The following is a 25,881-nucleotide window of genomic DNA, read 5'->3' on the forward strand; positions in this document are numbered from 1 at the left end:
ATTTTTTATCTAGCCATTTTACCACTGCCATTTCAATGGCATGGATTATTTTTAATATGGCCACTGCATATTGGAAACTCACCCATTTCTCATCCCATCCCACACCCTCAATTTACAACACATCCCTGAGAGTAGAATTCAGCAAGAGTGTGTTACTTGGGTATAGGATAAAACAAAATAGCTTACACATTCATTCCTAAAGGAAATCAACCATGAATCTTCATTGGAAGGACTGATGTTGAGACTGAAGCTCCAATACTTTGGCCACCTGATGCAAAGAACTGACTCACTAGAAAAGACCCTGATGCTGGAAAAGACTGAGGGCAAGAGGAGAAGGGGACAAGAGAGGATAAGATGGTTGGATGGCATCACCAACTCTATAGACATGAGTTTCAGCAAACTATGGGAGATGCTGAAGGACAGGGAAGCCTGGTGTGCTGCAGTCCATGGGGTTGCAAAGAGTTGGACATGACTTGGCAAGTGAACCCCAACAATAATTTTAATAAAAGTAGTAAGCTTACTGATAAAAGCATACTTCAATCAAAGAAGCCACATCAAAGTTACAGTGTCAAGAAATCTCTAGGATCAGAGATTACATTAAAATGCCCACTTTAAAAAAACCTTCAGAATCAGGAAGAAATAGAAGATCTTAACAGACCCATCACAAGCAAGGAAATCGAAACTGTCATCAAAAATCTTCCAGCAAACAAAAGCCCAGGACCAGATGGCTTCACAGCTGAATTCTACCAAAAATTTAGAGAGGAGCTAACACCTATCTTACTCAAACTCTTCCAGAAAATTGCAGATGAAGGTAAGCTTCCAAACTCATTCTATGAGGCCATCATCACCCTAATTCCAAAACCAGACAAAGATGCCACAAAAAAAGAAAACTACAGGCCAATATCACTGATGAACATAGATGCAAAAATCCTTAACAAAATTCTAGCAAACAGAATTCAACAACATATTAAAAAAATCATACACCATGACCAAGTGGGCTTTATCCCAGGAATGCAAGGATTCTTCAATATCCGCAAATCAATCAATGTAATACACCACATTAACAAATTGAAGATAAAAAACCATATGATTATCTCAATAGATGCAGAGAAAGCCTTGACAAAATTCAACACTCATTTGATTGATTAAAACTCTCCAGAAAGCAGGAATAGAAGAACATACCTCAACATAATAAAAGCCTATATATGCAAAACCCACAGCAAGCATCACCCTCAATGGTGAAAAATTGAAGGCATTTCCCTGAAATCAGAACAAGACAAGGGTTCCCATCTCTTCACCACTACTATTCAAATAGTGTTGGAAAGTTCGGGCCACAAGCAATCAGAGCAGAAAAAGAATAAAAGGAATCCAGATAGGAAAGAAGAAGTAAAACTCTCACTGTTTGCAGATGACATGATCCTCTATATAGAAAACCCTAAAGACTCTACCAGAAAATTACTAGAGCTAATCAATGAATATAGTAAAGTTGCAGGATATAAAATTAACACACAGAAATCCCTTGCATTCCTATACACTAACAATGAGAAAACAGAAAGAGAAATTAAGGAAACAATACCATTCACCATTGCAACAAAAAGAATAAAATACTTAGGAGTATATCTACCTAAAGAAACAAAAGACCTATACATAGAAAACTATAAAACACTGATGAAAGAAATCAAAGAGGACACAAACAGATGGAGAAACATACCGTGTTCATGGATTGGAAGAATCAATATTGTCAAAATGGCTATTCTACCCAAAGCAGTCTATAGATTCAATGCAATCCCTATCAAGCTACCAACGGTATTTTCACAGAACTAGACCAAAGAATTTCACAATTTGTATGGAAATACAAAAAACCTCTAATAGCCAAAGTAATCTTGAGAAAGAAGAATGGAACTGGAGGAATCAACCTGCCTGACTTCAGACTCTACTACAAAGCCACAGTCATCAAGACAGTATGGTACTGGCACAAAGACAGAAATATAGATCAATGGAACAGAATAGAAAGCCCAGAGATAAATCCACGAACCTATGGACACCTTATCTTCGACAAAGGAGGCAAGGATATACAATGGAAAAAAGACAACCTCTTTAACAAGTGGTGCTGGGAAAACTGGTCAACCACTTGTAAAAGAATGAAACTAGAACACTTTCTAACACCATACACAAAAATAAACTCAAAATGGATTAAAGATCTAAATGTAAGACCAGAAACTATAAAACTCCTAGAGGAGAACATAGGCAAAACACTCTCCGACATAAATCACAGCAGGATCCTCTATGACCCACCTCCCAGAATATTGGAAATAAAAGCAAAAATAAACAAATGGGACCTAATGAAACTTAAAAGCTTTTGCACAACAAAGGAAACTATAAGCAAGGTGAAAAGACAGCCTTCAGAATGGGAGAAAATAATAGCAAATGAAGCAACAGACAAAGGATTAATCTCAAAAATATACAAGCAACTCCTGCAGCTCAATTCCAGAAAAATAAATGACCCAATCAAAAAATGGGCCAAAGAACTAAACAGACATTTCTCCAAAGAAGACATACAGATGGCTAACAAACACATGAAAAGATGCTCAACATCACTCATTATCAGAGAAATGCAAATCAAAACCACAATGAGGTACCATTACACGCCAGTCAGGATGGCTGCTATCCAAAAGTCTACAAGCAATAAATGCTGGAGAGGGTGTGGAGAAAAGGGAACCCTCTTACACTGTTGGTGGGAATGCAAACTAGTACAGCCACTATGGAAAACAGTGTGGAGATTTCTTAAAAAACTGGAAATAGAACTGCCATATGACCCAGCAATACCACTTCTGGGCATACACACCAAGGAAACCAGATCTGAAAGAGACACGTGCACCCCAATGTTCATCGCAGCACTGTTTATAATAGCCAGGACATGGAAGCAACCTAGATACCCATCAGCAGATGAATGGATAAGGAAGCTGTGTACATATACACCATGGAATATTACTCAGCCATTAAAAAGAATTCATTTGAATCAGTTCTAATGAGATGGATGAAACTGGAGCCCATCATACAGAGTGAAGTAAGCCAGAAAGATAAAAGAACATTACAGCATACTAACACATATATATGGAATTTAGAAAGATGGTAATGATAAAACCCTATATGCAAAACAGAAAAAGAGACACAGAAATACAGAACAGACTTTGAACTTTGTGGGAGAATGTGAGGGTGGGATATTTCAAAAGAACAGCATGTATACTATCTATGGTGAAACAGATCACCAGCCCAGGTGGGATGCATGAGACAAGTGCTCGGGCCTGGTGCACTGGGAAGACCCAGAGGAATCGGGTGGAGAGGGAGGTGGGAGAGGGGATCGGATTGGGAATACATGTAAATCCATGGCTGATTCATATCAATGTATAACAAAACCCACTGGAAAAAAAAAAATTAAAAAAAAAATAAAAAAAAAAATAAATAAAAAACAATTTTCCTCAAAAAAAAAAAATAAAAAAATAAAACATGCAGGAAAAAAAAAAACATTCAATTACATGTATACAGTTGACAATAACATGTGCTAAATATTATGGTACCAATAATTCATTTTGCAAGAATTATATTTTCTGATGACTAAGAACACAAACTCACGTAAAAAAATTTTTTCATGTCATTTAGAAATTCCCCAAGTTCAATTTGTTCATGTGAAAAAATTTGATCAGCTATTTCTCAGGTGAATCCCCATACTCATACATTACAATCAAAAATACTTTCACTTAATGAATTAACAAGAAGTCAAGATGTTGCATTGTTAAAAAAAATAAAAGTATCTGATGGGAAGCAGATGGGAGACTTAAGAAAATGGGGAAAAATCTTTGGTTGATGCTAAAGAACAATTATACTGGATATCTTTCAGCTTTCTATATATGCTCAGAAGCATCCAACTCTTTGCAACCCTGTGGACTGTAGCCCGCCAGGCTCCTCTGCCCATGGGATTTTCCAGGCAAGAATACTGGAGTGGATTCCATTTCCTTCTCCAGAGGAGGGCTTCCCTGTTGGCTCAGATGATAAAGAATCCACCTGCAATGCAGGATATCCAGGTTCCATCCCTGGGTCAGGAAGATGTCCTGGAGAAGGGAATGGCAACCCACTCCAGTATTCTTGCCTGGGAAATCTTATGGACAGAGGAGTCTGGCGGGCTACAGCCCATGGGGTTGCAAAGAGTCAGACACGACTGAGCGACTAACACCTTCACACTTTCTTTTCACTTTCTCCAGGGGCTCTTCCCCAACCCAGGGATCGAACACATATCTCCTAAGTCTCCTGCATTGGCAGGTGGATTCTTCACACTGAGCCACTAGGAAAGCTGAGTGGCAACTATTTCCCGTGGTTGCTAGCATCTGCCTGCCTCAATTCTTCTAAACCGGCCCACTCATCTGAAAGTAACCACTCTGCTAAGGTTCCTGAATTCCAGCCATCTGGAATGAAATCTTAACTCCTGATAGCAGCCTGATTGAAACAGCAGTGAAGAGGAGATATGACACTTATGCTGCTCTTTTAAATACCTTGAAAAGAGGTCATCATCCAAAACTGGCAGACAGATAAAACAGCTCAGCGGTCTGCTTGAAACCAGCCTTTAGAGAGAGTCAGACAAGATATTTTTTTCCCAGATGTATCGATCTCTCCAGGCTTCCCTGGTGGCTCAGGGGTAAAAAATCCACTTGCAATGCAGGAGATGTGGATTAGATTCATGGGTCATGAAGATCTCTAGGTCATGGAAGAGGAAATGGCAATCCACCCCGGTATTCTTGCCTGGAAAATTCCATGGATAGTGGAGCCTGGTGGGCTACAGTCCAAGGAGTTGCAAAAGAGTCGGACATGACTGAGCAACTACACAACTACAAATCTCTCTCCACTTCCAGCTCCACCACCTCATCTTGAATTTATAGAAGACAGATAAAGGGAAACTTAACAATACATTCTAGTTTGTTTACCTCAAGCTGCGGGGTAGAAGGCAGAGATTCTGGGTGGGGATCTGTGAGCACACAGAATGGTATATAATTAGACTATCTTTCAGACCAATTCTCTCAAGGATCTAGACATAGCACAAAAGAGGAAGAAGACTCCATAAAATTAACAGTATCTTACATTTTATAGTACTACTGTTTCCAAAATGTTTGTTGTTCAGTCACTCAGTCATGTCCGACTCTTTGCAACCCCATGGACGGCAGCACACCAGGCTTCCCTGTCCTCCCCATCTCCCAGAGTTTGCTCAGGCTCACGTCCATTGAGTCAGTGATGCCATCCAACCAATTCATCCTCTGCCACCCCCTTCTCCTTCTGCCCTCAATTTCCCCCAGCATCAGGGACTTTTCTAATGAGTCAACTTTTCATATCAGGTGGTCAAAATATTGGAGTTTTGTATCCTTCATGTTATCTGACTTAGATATTGCCTAATTAGGAAATCAGACCCTAACAATCTGATTGGAGAAGGCAAAGCTAAGAAGATAAAGAGAACACTGAAAATAGCCACACTATAAAAAGTAAATAACATTTGGAGAGTAGGTATACTGGACTATCTCATCTAATGCAATTGTTCCAATTCTTGTTTAAAAACTGACTATAAAGCAATTTTGTTTTAATCAAAATGTATTTTTTCCATTAACTTCCATTACCAAGCCAAAGATATGTTCCCCACAGGCAATATTTTAGCCCTAAGTCTAAATAAAAATAACATTTAACAATGCAACAAACCCCTCTAAAGTCAATTATCTAAAGTAAAAGCTATAGTTTTCTGACCAAACAATAATCACACTCAAAGTAATACAGAAAAAGCAAATAAAGTCTCCAGAACAACAATACCTTAAGGACAGACCCACTTAGAGGCAAAGTCACTGACAGAGGCTTCCATGTGAGGCAGCCTGTGATGTCATGATTTATAGTAAGAAATATACACCTGTTCTTTCTCCCAGTCCTGGGAGGAAGAGTTCTTAAAAACCTAGGAATTTCTGTTGGAGGAGGTCATTGAGAGGACATGACCTCCCCTTGACTTCTGAATTGGCCCCGGGCAACTGGAAGCTCATCACCCCCCTCACCCCATCCCCCGTCCATGGCATGTACATACTGCGCACCATTCCCGCGGCTGGAACTGTTTTCAAGCACGCAGCCTTTGAGAGAGCCCCATGGTGTTGAGATCGTTGGCCCAGCATATACGAATGAACAGTTAAGTCCTCTACATAAACTTTTAAGATCTCTGGTGCAGAGATTTAACCCTCTTGCAACAGTGGAAGACAAGCCTCCTTTGTAAATATCCTTGCTTATTCCAATCTCCACCTACCAGTCTGGCGAGTTCTTCTCTCCTTTGTAATAACAGTGTCCTAAGTGATAAGAGCATTAGAGGCAAAAAGGAAAATCCTTTTCATCATTCATAACAAGTCCCTTTCAACAATAACTGAGTTTACTAGTTTTTAAAGGAAAAAAAAAAAAAGGTGACTTTCAGAAAGCACAATTCCAAGAAAAGCAATCAGGTGAGTGGGAGGAGGGGTGAATAAGGGGTTGGAACTTTCAGTTCCACCCTTGTACCCCTCACCCCTATGTGGGACATAGTTTGAAGGACCCTGGGGAGGTTACACTCAAAACTTTCCAACACTTGATATCTGGCATTCCATTCCTGGTTACATTCCTTTAAGTTAAATAACACTTCTTTCTCTCAGAGTCATTGTCTTCTTCCTTTTTTTGGCGGGGGTAGGGGGAGGGAGAGTTGGTGATGGTCCTACCCTGAAACACCTGGAATAGACATTCAAGGGTCAATTCAATTAACTAGCACCCAGATGAATTCAATCATACAAATAAACTGGTATCTCTAAATGTCGTCTCAAGTGGCCATAGGCAGACTAGAACTTTCTTCTGAACAGGAAAGAGGCTTTAAAAGGTTGACCTGGTATACCTTAGAAGCCGTGTAATCTTTAGACCATCTACACCAAAGATGCTTATTTAAAAACATACATACTTATCCCCACCCTAGAACTTCTGAACCCGTATCCCAGAAATTGTTCTGGAAATCTGAAACCAAACAAGCGCCCAGGGTCACATGAACACTAGAAAACCACTGTGCTCAGTCATGCAGTCGTGTCCAACTCTTTGTGTGACCTCATGGACACCAGCCCACCAGGCTCTTCTGTCCATGGGATTCTCCAGACAAGAATACTGGAGTGGGTTGCCATGTGCCTCTCCGAGGGATCTTCCCAACACAGGGATCGAACCCAGGTCTCCTGCATTGCAGGTGGATTCTTCACCAGCTGAGCTACCAGAGAAGCCCTGAAAACCACTAGTTGGTGTGAATAAGGTTATCAAACCCTTTGCCTCAGCCGAGAAAGGGGAAGGGAACTAGCCGAGCCTCACTATCCTGTCCTGCGTATATTCTGTGCCGCGAGTGCCCCAGAGTTCTTTGTTCTTTGCCATGATAGAGCCCTGCATGCAGTCGTGGTGGGACTGTAGCCCACCGGGCTCCTCTGTCCACGGGATTCCCCAGGCAGGAATACTGGAGTAGGTAGCCATTCCCTTCTCCAGGGTATCTTCCCGTCCCAGGGGTCAAACCTGTGTCTCGTGGGTCTCCTGCATTGGCAGGCAGATTCTTTACTGCTGAACCACCAAAGTCCATGGCAGAGCCTTACAAGGGTGCAATCACATGTCCTCCAGCTGTAGGGGGCTTTACAGTTCAGAAAGCATGTTTTTAATCCCTTTCTTTTGAAACCTTCATAGCAGTCCTATAAGCATTATTTTTATACCAATTTTCTATGTTTAAAAAAAATAGATTTTCAGAGAAATTAAGTATCCATCTCAAGTACACAGAACTGAGATTCAAACCGTATCTTTTGATGCTAATTCTCATGTTCTAAGTCTGGTTTGTATCACTTGAAAAGTTAAATAGCCCTTAAAAGGGGAAAAAAGAAAAAGAGGGTAAATGGGACTTAGAGCGAAATCTCAAATAATCAAAAGATGAGAGCACAAAACGGGATTAAAGAATTCTTATGTTGGACATTTACAATTCAAAGTAAATTGCCCTGACTCTCCACGGCACAGTCGGATTGTAATACCAAAAAACACTTGACTCTAATCAAAGGCCACCAGAACACTGGTTGTTCTCAGCCATTTGATTTTACACGAAGCTCTAAGGATCTTTTCTCTGCCTAATGCGGAATTTTATATGTTCTGCTGTGGACAAAGCACAGTAACACAGGCTCTGTTTTGGCTTAGAAAAATATAATCTTTTTAATCTAATTTTTATTAAGCAAAACTCTAAGTCTGCACAGGCCTAGGGAATAGTATAATGATCCCACATGCATCCATCTCCCAGCTTCATCAATTATCAAGATTCCACCATTCTTAGGGGGAAATATAGTCTGAAAAAAACCTTTTAAATCATATCACAATGTATAAATTCAGAATTCCCCACTGCAAATCTCAAAATATTTCCAAAATAGAGAATGAATATGTATATTAACAAATATACATATACAAATACATTTACATACACACATATATACACAGTTTTAAGGGGAATAAATTGTTTTCCTCATGGGGATGCATACAAAAGGCCTGCTTACAGCTCAAAAATGTGTATGTTTTCACAATCTGTTTGATGGCAGGCACTAATGGTCAGGAAAAATAAAATTTGGTCCTTACAGTCTGTCCTGTCTTTAAGCAAAATGTGTGCCATTTACTTGGGAGCTATATAACAGATGTGAATTTAAAAGGAAGAGACCAGTTATAAAGCACTAGGGGGAAGCTGTGCAGATGTCCCTGTTTTTAATGCGTTACTGCGCGGGGTCCAATTTATCTCACTGCAAGTGATCTAGGACTTCATGAAACAGCTCCAAATTACAGATTGCCAACACCCTTTAAAGGTCTTACGTTACAAAAAGAAAAAGCATTCTTAAACCTGGCCATTAAGGCACAGAGGGTAGTGTCCTGGACGCATTAAATCTGATAAACAAGATGGAAGGAGGGGAATGCTTGGGGAACTTCCAAGCAAGGCAATATAATACAAAGGCACATGTGGACAGGCCTCAAGCCCCTTCTGGGAAGGCAATTTCTAAGATCTCCCTGTGGAAAAGAGCATTAAATAGTTCATCACATCAGAAGCCTGAAACAGTGTCATTATCATGAGGTTGAAGTATTCTTTTTGCCTTTCCTAAAGATGCAGTTTTCAATGGGTCTGCTGCTGCTGCTAAGTCGCTTCAGTCGTGTCTGACTCTGTGCGACCCTGTAGACGGCAGCCCACCAGGCTCCCCCGTCCCTGGGATTCTCCAGGCAAGAACACTGGAGTGGGCTGTCATTTCATTCTCCAAATAGGTCCGCTAACTATTGCATATTAACTCCCAGTTTTGTGTCAAGCACTCTATTAGATCCATATATAATATGAAGATAATCTCACTTAATTTACATAACCTTTTGCAATCAGTATTGCTAATGGATTTCAGAGAAGAGGAAGCTGAGATTTGGGTACAAGGAACTTGAGATAAAAAGCGGCTGATTCAGGATCTGTGCTTGGTTCTTTCTGATTTCCGAAGTTGTTTTCTCTCACAAACAACAGGCGTCAGTGACCTTGATAATAATCCTTTTCAGGATAATCTAGCAGTATGTATCTCCTTGCTGAAGCAACTGCTTTTCTAGAAATTTAGCCTGTGGGAATAACTGACAAGTTTCCAAAGCAGTATATACAGAGATCCACTGTAGCGTTGTTTACAATAGAAAAAATTAGCAACCACTAGTGTCCACTGAGACTGAAAAAATTAATTTTGATAAAATCATATACTGTGATGGTAAATATACCTGTTTCAAAGATTCAAAACGAGTTATATATTGATATATAACTCTCTTTACTTTGAGGTGAAAAAAACAAACCATAGAAGATTTCTAGAATTATGCATGTGTATGTATGTATGTGTGAGTGTATTAGAGGTATTAGAAAGATACACAACTTATCAGTGGTTTCAGTATCTCTGAATTATTTAAAATTTTGAACTATACTATCAGATAAGGATAAAATGTTTCCATTTGAAACACTAAGTCCCGACTTTTTTCCTCTCAAAAGTCAAACTCCTGGTGCAATCCTGTCAAGATTTTGACAGTGGCATCAAGGACTATTTTGTGAGAAAGGACAGGGTTGTTTTTATTGAAATGTGGCATAATTTGCCAAGCCTTCCCTGACCACTAGAGGCAGAAACATGCTCCCTCTCTGGGCTCCCAGGACATCCTAAATATATTCTTTATTATACCAGTTAGTTATCTCACTGCTGTAAACAGTTGGGTTGTAACACATACATCTGTCACCCTCAGTTGACTCTAAGACCCTCAAAAATAGAAGCTACATTTCTTTTATCTGGCACATGACATATATATTTAACATGTTTGATGAATGAATAAGTAACAGAGGAAGGGGATGAGGGAGGGAAGGAAAAAGGAAGGAATGTTTAACTTCAAAAATCTAATGGTGCATTCAAAGCCCACACCACGAAACCATAGTAGCCCATCACAAATTAATTCATCAAAGCCTGAGCTGAAGGTGCTGCTATAGAGAGAAAGCCCTGGGCCATGAAAAGAACATGGGCTTTGGGGTTGGACAACAAATGTAAATCCTGGATTTTCCAGTTAGAAATTTTGTGAGAAAGTCTTTATCACTGAGGCTTAGATTCACCACCTGTAAAACAGGTGCAATAATACTGACTTCATGTTTGCTATGAGGACAAAATTAGATAAAATATGCACAAGGCCAACACATAGTAGACAGTCAATGAATATTTGCTGTCCTCACTATTACAAAGCCTAAGTGAAAAGTATTTGTGCTAAGTGTGGCTCATTAGAGCACAAGAGTATACAATTAAGAATTGTTTTTAAGCTGCTGATACTCACTTCAGATTCAAGACTGATCAGTTTCTGGAACAGAGATATCCTCAAACCATCCAGCTGGTCAGATGGATCTCCTAGGTAATCTGTTTTGGGGTATCCACTAGACCACTTTGAATCTTGGTCAAGGAAGTTGAAGTCTTTGGTGACCTCTTGGTTTCATGTAATCAAAGATATTCTCTGATTTACAAAAAAAAAAAAAGAAATGAAGCTATTAAAGACTTGGATATATTGTTAGTGAGTATAGAACCTTGAATAATGCTTCTTAATGTGGGAGGGGGGTCAAATTGATAATATGTATCAATGTATTGAATATGTCTTACCCTTTGATTCAACAATTGTTCATCTGAGTTTATCCTATAAAATCACCTGCAAAAATGTGCAATTCTATAATGTGGAACACTTTGCAAGCCTGAAAAATCAGCAATGACTCAAATCCATGGGGAAATGGCTAAATAATGATATATTCCTCCAGTGGTGTATATTCCAGCTATTAGAATGAAACTGATCTATGTATACATCCATGATAAAAATCTGCCAGATGTATAAGTGAAAAAAAGCAAACTGCAGGACAATATAAGCCAAATTCTGTTAAAAACAATAATAGTAATTTTTATATACCTAGGAAAATGTATTCAGAATTTCTCTGTCAGGGTAATAGGAGCAAACTTTCACTTTCTATCTACATGAAATACTTTATCATTTATAATCACTTATAAATGAGCATGCATTATTGTGATAATTAAAGCACAAAAAGTGTTATATTTTAAAATCCAAGTTACTAATGGGAAGGAAGGTAAAATATGAGACAAAATATGACTTTGTTACAGTCTTATTCTATCCTGCTTGATGATTCTAGTCCCCAATTCAGGCTTCCCAGGTGGCTTACTGGTCAAGAATCTGCCTGCCAATGCAGGAGATGTGGGTTCCATCCCTGAGTCAGGAAGATCCCCTGGAGGAGGAAATGGCAACCCACTCCAGTACTCTTGCCTGTGAAATCCCATGGACAGAGGAGCCTGGAGGGCTACCTGGGGTCATAAAGAGTCAGACACGACTGAGCAACTAAGCATGCACACAATATACAACGCACTTTGATCATTAGCCAGAGAAATCACTGTCCCCTATAAGTCTATTAGCTAACCTGACAGGTCTGACTGATGGTAAATGGGACAGAGAATGGTTTTTTTCTCTTTTTCCAAAATGAACAAAAGCCTAATATACAACCTGGCTGTGAAATATGTAATTAGAAAAAGTATCGCCCCTTGGTTAAAGAAGTGACCTCCCATGAGCGATAATTCCTCTAGATTGAACATTTTGTTACAATTGTCCATAGAAACTTAAAGAGGTTATTTCCTTGATCTGCCGGGCATGCATTTTCTACTATAAGCATCACACAGTGTAATGTATATACCCTACATATAGAAGATTAATAGCATTTCTCTAGTGCTTTCCCCCGAACTTCTCAATATAAGTGGAGATGATTTAATCTAAACCACTTTTGAGCATCAGCACGCAAGCACTCCTAGCTGTTCTTTCTTCTCACTTCCGTTACTGTTACACATTCTTCCTTAAAAAAAAAAAATCTGTATTCACTTAAACAAAAAAATAAATAAATACAAAGTTTTTCCTACCTACAATTTGGTAAAGATTGAAGAAATGGACAAAATCCAGGGTTGGTGAGTACACAGTCAGACACTGTTGTGGGGGTGTAAATTAATACACTTTTTCCAGGGGATAGTTTGGCCATCCGTATCAAGATGGGAAATGTGAATCCCTCTGACCCCAACAACTCACAAAGAAGTGAAAAGATGTATGCTTATTGAAAAATGAGATATAACCTCTTCTATCATTAGCAAAGAATAGGTTTAAAAAACAGAATATTTAGACAACAGGACATTAGTTCTGAGATATTGCACAGATTAAACTATAGCATAGTATGGACTTCCCTCATGGTCCAGTGGTCAAGAATCTACCTCCCAATGCAGGGACATGGGTTTGATCTCTGGTTGGGGAACTGAGACCCCCACATGACACAGGGAAGCCAGCATGCCACAACAAAAGATCCTGCACGCTGCAACTAGGAGATCCCGCACGCTGCAACTAAGAGATCCCACACAACCAAATAAATAAAAAAATTTAAATTACATTATAGTAAATCCACTTGCCAGTGCAGGAGATACAAGAGACACAGGTTTGACCCCTGGGTTGGGAAGGTCCCCTGGAGTAGGATGTAGCAACCACTCCAGTATTCTTGCCTGGAAAACTCCATGGACAGGGGAACCTGGTGGGCTACAGCTCATGGGACTGCAAAGGGTCAGACATGACTGAGCACCTGAGCATACAGAGGATGAAACAGTGACCCCTCCAGAAAAAAATTCATGAATACCAGAAATCTCAGAATGCAACCTTATTTGGAGACAGAGTATTTACAGATACAATTAAAAGTCTCAAGTTGAGTCATCCTGGGTTTAGGGCAAGCTGTAAATCTAAGGACTGACATTCTTATAGAAAAAGGAGAAGTGCTGTAGCGTGAGGGCTTAGTTTAAAGAAATATTATGTAGATTTAAATGTATTGACATGGAAAGATATCTGTGAACACATTGTTGGACACAACAAAATAGGTGTTCAAGCTTGTTGGTATCTTATAATTTATCCCAAAGACAGATCCTTGCAAAGATTTTCACCAAAATGTTATGCCTAGTTATTTCTAGGTAGCATGATTTGAGTTGATTTCTTCTTGATGTTTTTCCTATTTGGAATTTTTTATAGTAAGTGTGATTTTTTAAATTTAGCTATTTTCAACAATAGTAATAATAATAATAACAAATATCCCCCTCAAATTACACCATAGCAAAATTTCCTTCTTTACCCTCAATGTGCCTATGATAAGTCTTGACGATTTCATTCCCATTTTAAAGAATATGGAGGGTCAGGGAGATAAACCAACATCACTAAGGATTTAGAGCTGAATTTTAAAATTAAGCCCAGGATTTACCAACACTGAAGGCGTCATTGTCAGCTGTTACCTTAGACATTTCTTTCTCACTTTAAGAGGTTTGTTTCCCACTAGTACATCACCAAGAGACTGACCTTGAGGAGTAGGACAGGCACACCTCAAGACCAGAGTTTTCTCCTCATTTATCAAGAGGGTCATGTGACACTGAAGTTGTGCTACAAGAAGGAGCAAGATTCAGGAGGAGATTCTCATCCTTCTAACCTCCCCCACTTCAGTCTCTCACACCTTTGGAAGGCAGGGGAAACACCCAGAGGGTTTAAAATCCAGTGGGTGAAAGAAATAACTAACATAGGGAGCAAATGCATGATACACTTGCTCCCACTCCCAGATCTACGACAGTCATCACTCATCAGGGGCATTATTTCAGACTGCGCTGAGTCACTCAGTCATGTCCGGTTGTTTATGACCCCATGGACTGTAGCCCACTAGGCTCCTCTGTCCATGGGGATTCTTCAGGCAAGAATACTGGAGGGGGTTGCCAGTCCCTTCTCCAGAGGATCTTCCCAACCCAGGGATCGGATCAAACACAGGTCTCCCACAGTACAGGCAGATCCTTTACCAACGGAGCCACCAGGGAAGCCTGAGAATGGAGACTGGATGAGAGGTGACTAGAGAGGTCACTCACCAGAGGAAACTGTTCACCATCCTAGATCCTATTCTGAAACAAACCCTGACCAAAGACCAAAGGAGGAGTGTGTGGGCAAAACAGCAAAGTAAAAGTGAGCAAAACCTTGGAAAAAGAATGATAATAATTATACATTTTACTGAAAAGAGGAGAGTGAAAAAGTTGGCTTAAAGCTCAACATCCAGAAAACTAAGGTCCCATCACTTCATGGCAAATATGGGGATACAGTGGAAACAGTGGCAGACTTTATTTTTGGGGCTCCAAAATCACTGCAGCTGGTGACTGCAGTCATGAAATTAAAAGACGCTTACTCCTTGGAAGGAAAGTTATGACCAACCAAGACAGCATATTAAAAAGCAGAGACATTACTTTGCCAACAAAGGTCCATCTAATCAAGGCTATGGTTTTTCCAGTGGTCATGTATGGATGTGAGAGTTGCACTGTGAAGAAAGCTGAGCACCGAAAAATTGATGCTTTTGAACTGTGGTGTTGGAGAAGACTCTTGAGAGTCCCTTGGACTGCAAGGAGATCCAACCAGTCCATCCTGGAGGAGATCAGTCCTGGGTGTTCACTGGAAGGACTGATGCTGAAGCTGAAACTCCAATACTTTGGCCACCTCATGCAAAGAGTTGACTCATTGGAAAAGACTCTGATGCTAGGAGGGATTGGGGGCAGGAGGAGAAGGGGCCGACAGAGGATGAGATGGCTGGATGGCATCACCGAATCAATGGACATGAGTCTGAGTAAACTCCGGGAGTTGGTGATGGACAGGGAGGCCTGGTGTGCTGCAATTCATGGGGTCGCAAAAAGTCGGACACGACTGAGCGACTGAACAGAACTGAACTGAAGTACCTACTTCATGCCAGCTCTGGTGCTATAAAGGACGCTAAAACATTCTCTGTCCTTGAGGAGTTTACAGGAAGAGACAGAGATTATGAAGGTAGACGTTAGAAAGACCAAAACACAAGATACACAAGATTCTAGTGAGGGCTCCTTCTCCTTGGCTAGAACGACATCCATCCAAAGGTTCGCTCAGAGTTTAGACTTCCCAGAGCTACAACCCAGAGGCTGCTCCAGTCAACATACAGTCTTTGTTCTTTGCTAAAACCAGAAAACACAAGAAATTTAGGGAATCCTTCATCACAAGAAAAAATGATAAGTATACATGGTGATGGATGTTAACTAGACTTACTGGGTGATCATTTTGCAACATAAACAAATATGAAATCATTATGTTATACACCTAAAACTAATACAATGTTATATACAAATTATATCTATGTAAAAATATACTTGAAAATTAAAAAGAAATGCAGGGAATCCAAAAGTGCTAACTCTCTACTGATTATAGAAATACTCAGTGCTATCATTTGTTGAGCAAGTGTCAACCACTTTTTATATACCATCTCCACTCCTCAAAACAACTTGGCAAGGCAGATATTATTATTTTCATTTTACTCATGAGGAAAATAAAGTTCTGAGAGGTGAAGTAACATGACCAGGAAATAGCCTTTAAGGAGTGGAAATGAGATTTCAACTCAGGTCTTTCTGAGTCCACTTGCTTTACACCATGCCACACAGCCTCTGATGAGGGTAAAAATATATATAAGCTTGTAAGAAAAGGTACACTCATATCTATCTATCTATCTACCTATCTAATCTGGTATATACATGGTCATGTACCCAGCAAACACCAACACCCACACAGCTATTGAGGAGAACAATTGCATTTCTACGAATTACCAGGACAAAATAGTAATGGATGCCATTAACACTGCAGATGTATAAACCGGGAAAAAAATGGCTTCTGATCATAGGAAATGCCCTATAAAGCATTTGATTCAATGGACTCAAGTCAAGAAACTTCCCATTATACACCTTTTCCAGCACTTATATAGCTACCAAGAACCTAATCGTACTATTTGAAGTTGCCAGACCCTACAGAAAGCAATCAGGCAGTGTGTGGAATCACATCAGCAGAACAGCAGCAAGAATATTTCCACTCCCTTGGTATTGCTTTTCCCTCTGCTTTCTTCAAACCTATTGTTGGGCAGAGGACTGGAAATCAAAGCTGGAATGACAGAAAGGAAACAAAGGGAATGAAACAGACTTGGCAGATTTTGGAGGATGGTGAGATGAGGGGCAAAGTCTCACTTCATCAGTTTAGAGGTCTTCAATAGAAAAAAAAAAAAGTCTAAGGAAACTAAACCTTTGATTTAAAGGTATTGCAAAATGATTTTTAAATAAATTAAAATCTTTACATCAAATAAGAGCTTTCTTCACATAACAAATGCCTCAGATTAATCACCGAAAATTAAAGCACACAGTTCTTGTATTTCGGTTGTTTTTTCTTATATTGCCAACATGTTCCAGCATTCAAGTCAAAGCCAAAGATTAAACGTCCTTATATTTTTGTTGTGATTTTACTGCCAAACGCAAACATCCAAGTGTAAGTAAGTCATTACTCTCCCGCTGTTGTGGTCCGATTAATTCTCACAATATTAGCCAGCAATTCATTTTATCCCTTGGTGTCACAAGTCCAGTTGAAGGAGATAAGTGGCTGATAAAAGATCTCTGAGAACAGTTATAAATGATTCACTTTAAAAGAATAATAAAGCAACCACTGGATAAGCGCAGCTGAGTAAACCTTCCATACATCGCACAAAACTAATTTAGTTTAAAAAACTTCAGCAAATTATAGTCAATAATCTTCACTGTCACCCTGCTGCTCACAAAACTTTTGAGAAGAAACTTAATGCTGAAATGCAAATATTTAATTAGATTTTAATGGTGAGGTTTATTTTTCCTAAATCTGGTCATCTGTCTCAATTATGTTCTCCATTTTTTACAGTTAACCAGGAATTGTCATCCCCATGGGGTTTGGGGAATGCTTTCTCTTTCCTAATTCCTGTTTATTAGCATTAGCTTTTTCCCAAGTGTAGTTCTTGTGCAAAGGGTTTCGTTTGTTCTCTTTTGGAAAAGAGAAACGTCGAGGAAAAAGAAAATACATAATGTTCTAAGCAATGCTTTTAAAGCTAACTGTCCTTCTGTCCTAATAACAGAGACTCATTAGTAGCTAAACAATTACTTGTCTTTTGCTACCTCAACACACAGGACAATTAACACGTGTTTTTATTTATTTAAAGTCTAATTAAAGCAGTTCTGTGTATACTTGGAAATTTTTTAAGCTATATGTCTTCCAAACGTATTCTGTACGTTAGATTTTTACATTAATCTGCAGAAATTAGTGGAATGTGGCTGCTCATGCCCCTTTCAACAAAACCAATACGACAATCGGCCATAAAACTCTTCAGAACTGTTACGGGGTGAAATATTGCAACTGCGTTCCTGAGTTTCTCTTCTTTTTCCCCCATCACCAAGCTATGCAGGTACCCTGGCTTCAGACTCACCCTTTTACGCTGGGCTTTGTGATGCTGAGGCTACTCTGAACCGCCTTTCTGTCCTTTTTGCAGATGTTAGACTCCGCCACCAGGGGGCGCTAGGGAGCCCGGCGGTCTGGAGAAGGAAGAAGGGCCTTGCTCATCCTCTTTGCTTCCCGTCCCTCTGATTATCTTCCCAGCAGTGCTTCTTCTCCAGCACCAGCAGGTGACTGCAGTCGGCCGTGTTTGTTAATACAGCACTGGCAGAAGCAGCCTCGTCTCACAGTCTGAGACACCAGCAGCGGCAGAGGGCGCACTCCTTCAGGGTGCGGGGACGGGGCGCTGTTCCCCCGCAGCGGTCCGTCCTCCAAGCCCGTCCGCTTGATCAAGCCGCTCTCACTCCTTGGTTCCCCCGGGGGCTGGTCACTGCTTTCTCGGTTGCCACCTTTGTGATACCTTAATGTTCACTTTTTGCATCTCCAGTTAATACCTTTCATACAATTGTTAGTAATGAATTCTGCAAACTAGTTGAGTGTACTTTCAGCCTCCTGAGGGAACCTGACTGATGTTGTTTAGTCAGTAAGTCACGTCCGACTCTTTTGCAACCCCTTGAACTGCAGCCTGCCAGGCACCTCTGTCCTGGGTTGCCTTTTCCTTCTCCGGGAGATCTGCCCGACCTAGGGATCAAACCCGCATCTCCTGCACTGGCAGGCGGATTCTTTAACACTGAACCATCAGGGAAGCCCTACCCTGACTGACACACCTTGTTTTTTTATTTTAAACCCGATAGACCCAGGTTGAAATCCCAGCCTTCTACTCTTACTAGCTGTGTGCCCTTGGCAAACTGCTTAAGATGTCTGATTTCCTGTTGCCTTTATACAAAAAGGGTATACTATCCTAGAGTTGTCAGGATTAATGAGATAATCCATATCAAGTGATATAAAATAATACTTTAAAAAGTTGATTCCTTTCCCTTTCACCTTCTATAGGTTCAAGTTCTCCCATTGACAACAGATAGGAGATTTGCTCTTTCCCTACAGAGAGTAAATTCATTCTTTATCCTACCTGACAACTTATATTGTGCCAATTGTAGTTCTAATCACCACTTGTTACCTTTTTCATGATGTCTTAATTCCAGGTGCAGTCATCACAATAATTCTGTCGATCCTGTCAATATCTTTTTATGTTAACCGTACTCTTTTCCATGGCTTCCTGGCAGCCTATCTTCTGTTTGAGTTATTTTGCTGATGTTCATGACATTTCTTTTTAAGACATCCCCACATCTCTTACTGTCTCTCCATATGGTTTCTGGAGAGGTCCCCCCGCTCCCCACTTCCCCCTCCCACTCAGCCTCACCTTCACAACTGACTCCCCACATCCCTACCTTGCTTCCTGGAAATTTCATATATTGGTAAAATATTTCCACATTGTCCATGTCTTTTATAAACATAAAATTCCTCTATGTCCATTCACTTTTCCTTTGTGAAAGTTTTAGGATGTGGCTCATCATGGGCCCGTGATAAATATCCACTGAGTGAAAAAAATTAATGTAATCTCCATTTACCCCAATCATCAATCTTTTATGTTCCACCCTTTCCAAATGCCTTGGCTTTTACCTTTTGAAAGCAGCTATTTCCTCACTCTGAGCAGAGAAGAATAAACTTGGATCTTTCTTACTCTCTCCATTAAGATTATACTACAAAAACAAAATGTCCAAGACACAAAGAGATGTAAGGTATTGAAAGATATAAAGCAATGTTGTTCTGTATAATCTACGTTCACTTAAAAAACACTCTACCTTCATTTTTTTTGTTTGATCTATTCTTTAAATAAGGCACTTAGGCATAGTCTCTACATGGACAACCCAAATTGGTTATTGGTATCCAATGATAGCTTCTGTAGCTGAGTACATGGGAATATATATATAAAATATTTACAACCTAGATAGGTGGGATGGGGTGAGAGGGTGGGAAGGAGATTTAAGAGGGAGGGGGCATGTGTACACTTATGGTTGATTCACATTACTGTGTGGCTGAAACCAACCCAGCATTGTAAAGCAATTATCCTCTGATGGAAAAAAAAATTCGGTAAGTTGCACTCATTTTCTAAAAAACCTATTTATTATTTGCTTATATCTACTTTATTATCAGCAAGGTTGTAAGACAGGCAGGCACTGTTACAAATGGACCTTCTTTTCATATGAATTTTTTTTTAATTGATCAGTGTGACTCACGTATTTCTGTTTGGTTAGCTCATACTGTAAACTGTTTCACAGCTTAATATTTATACTTCAATATTGCTACTAAAATGTTACTGCATCTTTGGCTCCTAGAGTTTTACTCACAGTTTCACTTCTTAAAATAGAATCCTTATATCATGGGTTTATTGTTTGTTTTTTTCCCACAGAACTCTGTTTTTAGACCTCCAGTGAGGAATTCCTGATGAATTAGGTGTTGACCTTAATTGTTTCAAGACTTGAGTGAGACAACAGGAACCATCTGTGTGATGTCCCTCCTTCACCACCATTTTACAGGAGACTGAATCAAGACCTAGAGAGCAGGTGCAAATTGGCCAGATTCCAAAGCGGAGATAGTAGAGGCAGGAAGAAGTTTAGATCCTCTGAATCTCAAACCAGTATTCTTTCTCTTAATTTTTATCTTGTTACTTCTTTGGAAACCCCTAGACTTCTTTCAAATCTTGACTATCTAAAGGGAACCATTTCATTTTTTCTAATCTCTGTTCATTCCATTTGATGCATAATTTTTCTATTTTTCTTTCTATATCGTGATATATACATAAAAATTTGAATGTGTCCATGATTCTTTTTCAGCACCCACTGCTCTACCACTACTTACTCTCAGTTCTTAACTGAGAGGCAGCCCAAGGGAAAAGAAGAATTCAGTTCAGTTCAGTACAGTTCAGTCGCTCAGTAATGTCCAACTCTTTGTGAACCCATGGTCTGCAGCACACCAGGCTTCACTGTCCGTCACCAGCTCCTGGAGCTTGCTCAAACTCATGTCCATTGAGTCAGTGATGCCATCCAACCATCTTATCCTCTGTCATCCCCTTCTCCTCCCACCCTCAATTTTTCCCAGCATCAGAGTCTTTCCCAACGAGTCAGTTCTTCTCATCAGGTGGCCAAAGTATTGGAGTTTCAGCTTCAGCATCAGTCCTTCCAATGAATGTTCAGAACTGATTTCCTTTAGGATAGACTGGTTGGATCTCCTTGCAGTCCAAGGGACTCTCAAGAGTCTTCTCCAACACCACAGTTTAAGAGCATCAATTCTTTGGTGCTGAGCTTTCTTTATAGTCCAACTCTCACATCCATACATGACTACTGGCAAAACCATAGCTATGACTAGATGGACCTTTGTTGGCAAAGTAACATCTCTGTTTTTTTAATATGTTGTCTAGGTTGGTCATAGTTTTTCTTCCAGAGAGCAAGCATCTTTGAATTTCATGGCTGGAGTCACCATCTACAGTGATTTTGGAGCCCCCAAAAAATATGGTCTCTCACTGTTTCCATTGTTTCCCCATCTATTGGCCATGAAGTGATGGGACCAGATGCCATGATCTTAGTTTTTTGAATGTTAAGTTTTAAGCCAGATTTTTCACTATCCTCTTTCACTTTCATCAAAAGGCTCTTTAGTTCTTCTTCACTTTCTGCCATAAGGGTGGTGTCATCTGCATATCTGAGACTATTGATATTTCTCCCCGCAATCTTGATTCAAGCTTGTGCTTCATCCAGCCCAGCATTTCACATGATGTACTCTGCATATAAGTTAAATAAGCAGAGTGACAATATACAGCCTTGATGTACTCCTTTCCCGATTTCAGTTCAGTTCAGTCACTCAGTCGTGTCTGACTCTTTGCGACCCCATGAACTGCAGCATGCCAGACCTCCCTGTCCATCACCAACTCCCAGAGTCCACCCAAATCCATGTCCATTGCGTCGGTGATGCCATCTAACCATCTCATCCTCTGTAGTCCCCTTCTCCTCCTGCCCTCAATCTTTCCCAGCATCAGGGTCTTTTCCAATGAGTCAGCTGTCCGCATCAGGTGGCCAAAGTATTGGAGTTTCAGCTTCAACATCAGTCCCTCCAGTGAACACCCAGGACTGATCTCCTTTAGGATGGACTGGTTGTAGAAGTTTTATTATCAGTGCTGTATCGTTGGAGAAGTCTTGAGACTACTGGAAGAATAAAACTGAAATCCAGAGGCAGGAGACTTAAGCCCCAAACCTGAGAACACAGGAAAACTCCTGACTACACGGAACATTAAGTAATAAAAGACCATCCAAAAGCCTCCATACCTACACTGAAACCAACCACCACCCAAGAGCCAATAAGTTCCAGAGCAAGACAGCATGCAAATTCTCCAGCAATGCAGGAACATAGCCCTGAGCGTCAACATACAGGCTGCCCAAAGTCACACCTAACACATAGACCCATCTCAAAACTCTTTACTGGACACTCCATTGCTCTCCAGAGAGAAGAAATCCAGTTCCACGCACAAGAACACCGATGCAAGCTTCCCCAACCAGGAAACCTTGATAAGCCAATCGTCCAACCCCACCTACTACGTGAAACCTCCACAATAAAAAGGAACCACAGACCACCAGAATACAGAAAGCCCACTCCAGACACAGCAATCTAAACAAGATGAAAAGGCAGAGAAATACCCAACAGGTAAAGGAACATGAAAAATGCCCACCAAGTCAAACAAAAGAGGAGGAGATAGGGAATCTACCTGAAAAAGGATGGACTGGTTGGATCTCCTTGCCATCTAAGGGATTCTCAAGAGTCTTCTCCAACACCACAGTTCAAAAGCATCAATTCTTCAGCGTTCAGCTTTCTTTATAGTCCAACTCTCACATCCATACATGACTACTGGAAAAACCATAGCCTTGATTAGATGGACCTTTGTTGGCAAAGTAATGTCTCTGCTTTTTAATGTGCTGTCTTGGTTGGTCATAACTTTCCTTCCAAGTAGCAAGCGTCTTTTAATTTCATGACTGCAATCACTATCCGCAGTGATTTTGGAGCCCAGAAAAATAAAGTCAGCCACTGTTTCCACTGTTACCCCATCTATTTGCCATGAAGTGATGGGACCAGATGCCATGATCTTAGTTTTAAGCCAGCTTTTTCACTCTCCTGTTTCACTTTCATCAAGAGGCTCTTTAGTTCTTCTTCACTTTCTGCCATAAGTAACCAGTCTATTGTTCCATGCCCAGTTTTAACTGTTGCTTCTTGACCTGCGTACAGATTTCTCAGAAGGCAAGTCAGGTGATCTGGTATTCCCATCTCTTTAAGAATTTTCCAATCTCTTTAAGAATTCTAAAGAAGAATTAATTAGATGTTAAAGACATTTGCAAGCCAGAACTTTGAGTTTCAAGATGGTATAGTGAACTTATTTCCCTTTATGAACCAAAATTTAACATTTTTAAAATAAACATACAGTGGATGCCTATGTAATGCTTGAAAACAAGAGGGGAACTTTCAGCAGACTACAAAAGATGTAAGAAACCCCTGAAATATATAAAGCTTCTGGGAAGCTACAGAGAAATTCTGACTATCCATTACAGTATTTCATTAAATACCTCATGACTAAGCCACAGCACACTCTTCATATTGTTTGACTTTTAGCTTGGAGCTGAAAGGAGAAAGGAAACAATATTGACATATTATTTCATTTAATCCTCAAAATAATTCTATAATTTGGTGTTACTATCCCCACTTTGCAGATGAGGAAGTTGACCTCCATAGAAGTTAAGTAACCAAACTAAGACTTCATAGCTAGTCAGTAACCAAAAAGGAATAGGAACATAGGTGTTTCTGCTTCTAAAAAACCTGAGCATTTCTGCTACCTCAAGACATCTCTTGACAATGTGGAAGGACAAGCACTGATTACACACTGGCATAGGACACGCATGAAACAAGATACTAAATTATTACTGACACTTCATTGGGCAGGTAGTTTGCTTAAGAATTCTCAAGGGAAAATTTGAGTAAGATAAAGGTGGCTTATCTCACTTATAGTAAGAAAACCTGAAGTATGCAGAAGACACGCAGTTGGTTAGGGTCCCGGAAGTCACAAACGCCATTCAAGAGTGGAAGACATCTCACCACCGGTTAATGGTCACCATCCAAAGTTTCTCTTTTAATTCCATCTTGAACCCAGACTGCGCATTTGTGAAATGACCAGAGAGGGTAGCATGGCAGGGGACAGCTCAGGGACTCAAAGAAGACCAAATCCGTGGTCATGTTCTCATTAGATCACTGTCCTAATACCTACCCTGCGTGGTCTCAGATGTCAGCTACATGTTATTCTTTTCAAGGCTTAAAGTCTTCACTGAGGGAATTATGGCACATCCTCCAGGGAAAGCAAACCAAGAGGCACAAATGCCAGGCACCCCTCCATGCATGAAAATCTTAGTGGCTTCCATAGAGGTTGGCTTCGTGGACATCCATCATTGGCCCAGAGCTCAGAGATCTCACAGATGGATCTTCAGAGTTCCTGGGAAATCTCAGTCAGCAGTGTTTTCCTTTGTTGGTTGAAGTATAGTTGATTGACAATTTTCTATTAATTTCATGCACACAACATAGTGATTTGATATTTTTATAGATTATACTCCATTTAAAGTTATTATAAGCACTTCTCTGGTAGTCCAGTGGCTAAGAATCTTCCTGCCAACACATGGGACATGAGTTTGATCCCTGGTCTGGGAAGATCCCACATGCCATGGGGCAGTTAAACCCACGCGCCACAACTACTGAGCCTCATAGCCTACAGCCCATGCTCTTTAACAACAGAAGCCACTGCAGTGAGAAGTCAGCACACCACAGCTGCAGAGGAGCCCCCACTTGCTGCAACTAGAGAAAGCCTGCAGGAAGCAATGAAGACCCAGTACAGCCAAAAATAAACTTTAAAAAATAAAGTTACTATAAAATATTGGCTATATTCCCAGTGCTGTATTCACAGATACAAAGAACAGCTAGTGGTGACCATCGGGGAAAGGGGAGAGGGAAAGACAAAATGGGAGACGAGGACTAAGAAGTACAAAGTACTAGATATAAAATAAAGATGCAGTCATCAATTTTTGCTCTCTGTTGTCATTCATCCCATGTGCTTGAGTTTCTACCATAGCAACAGATTCTTATTTGAAGGTGCTGTCCTCAGAGAAAGAGCTCAACAACACAGAAAATAGGAGGAAGTGAATTAATGTCTACTTACTCTCTACTTATGCCTTGGACCCAGTGTGAACTACTTTTTAACTATGTGATCTCATTCAATTGCCCAAAAACTCTATAAGGTAAGGTGAGTGTTTTGACAGTTGGTGCAACTGGAGCTTCACTGAAGTGTGGGATGAAGAAACAGGCTCAGGTTCACAAGGTTAGTAACGTTGTGAACTGGAGATTCAAACCTGGATCGATTTGACAACAAAAATCCAAGTTCTTCTTGCTAAATCACCTTCTATAAAATAGGAAAAAGGTGAAAGTTTTCTATCCAATAGTCTGTCTTATATATCCTTATTCTTTTGCTATCTTCTTTTTTTTTTTTTTTTTTTTTTACTGGAGTGTAGTTTATTACACCAGCGGGCCCAAGGCAGAGTCTCCTCTATCTTCTGCCTAGAAATAATTTGATATAAAGCATCATTTTGCCTTTGGGGGGAAATGCTGTCTAAATACAGAAAATATTGCACCATTACCTAGTAAATTGTTTTTTTACATACCATAGTTTATCATCTGCAGATACTGTCAGGGCCTGATGTTTGAGTCATTATGCTTATGGGATTTAATTTTTAATGATGCAAAAATTATGCACAATATACCATCATTTCTCTCCCAAACCCAGAATCTGATAGCTAATAATTGCTCCTTACTTAGCGTGCTAACACTCCATGATATTAATTAGAATGCAACCGGAATCAGAAAAGTAACTCTGAAAATGGCCTTTATGAATTCTGTGCT

This window comes from Cervus canadensis, chromosome 14, assembly GCF_019320065.1.
Source record: "Cervus canadensis isolate Bull #8, Minnesota chromosome 14, ASM1932006v1, whole genome shotgun sequence".
Taxonomy (NCBI): Eukaryota; Metazoa; Chordata; class Mammalia; order Artiodactyla; family Cervidae; genus Cervus; species Cervus canadensis.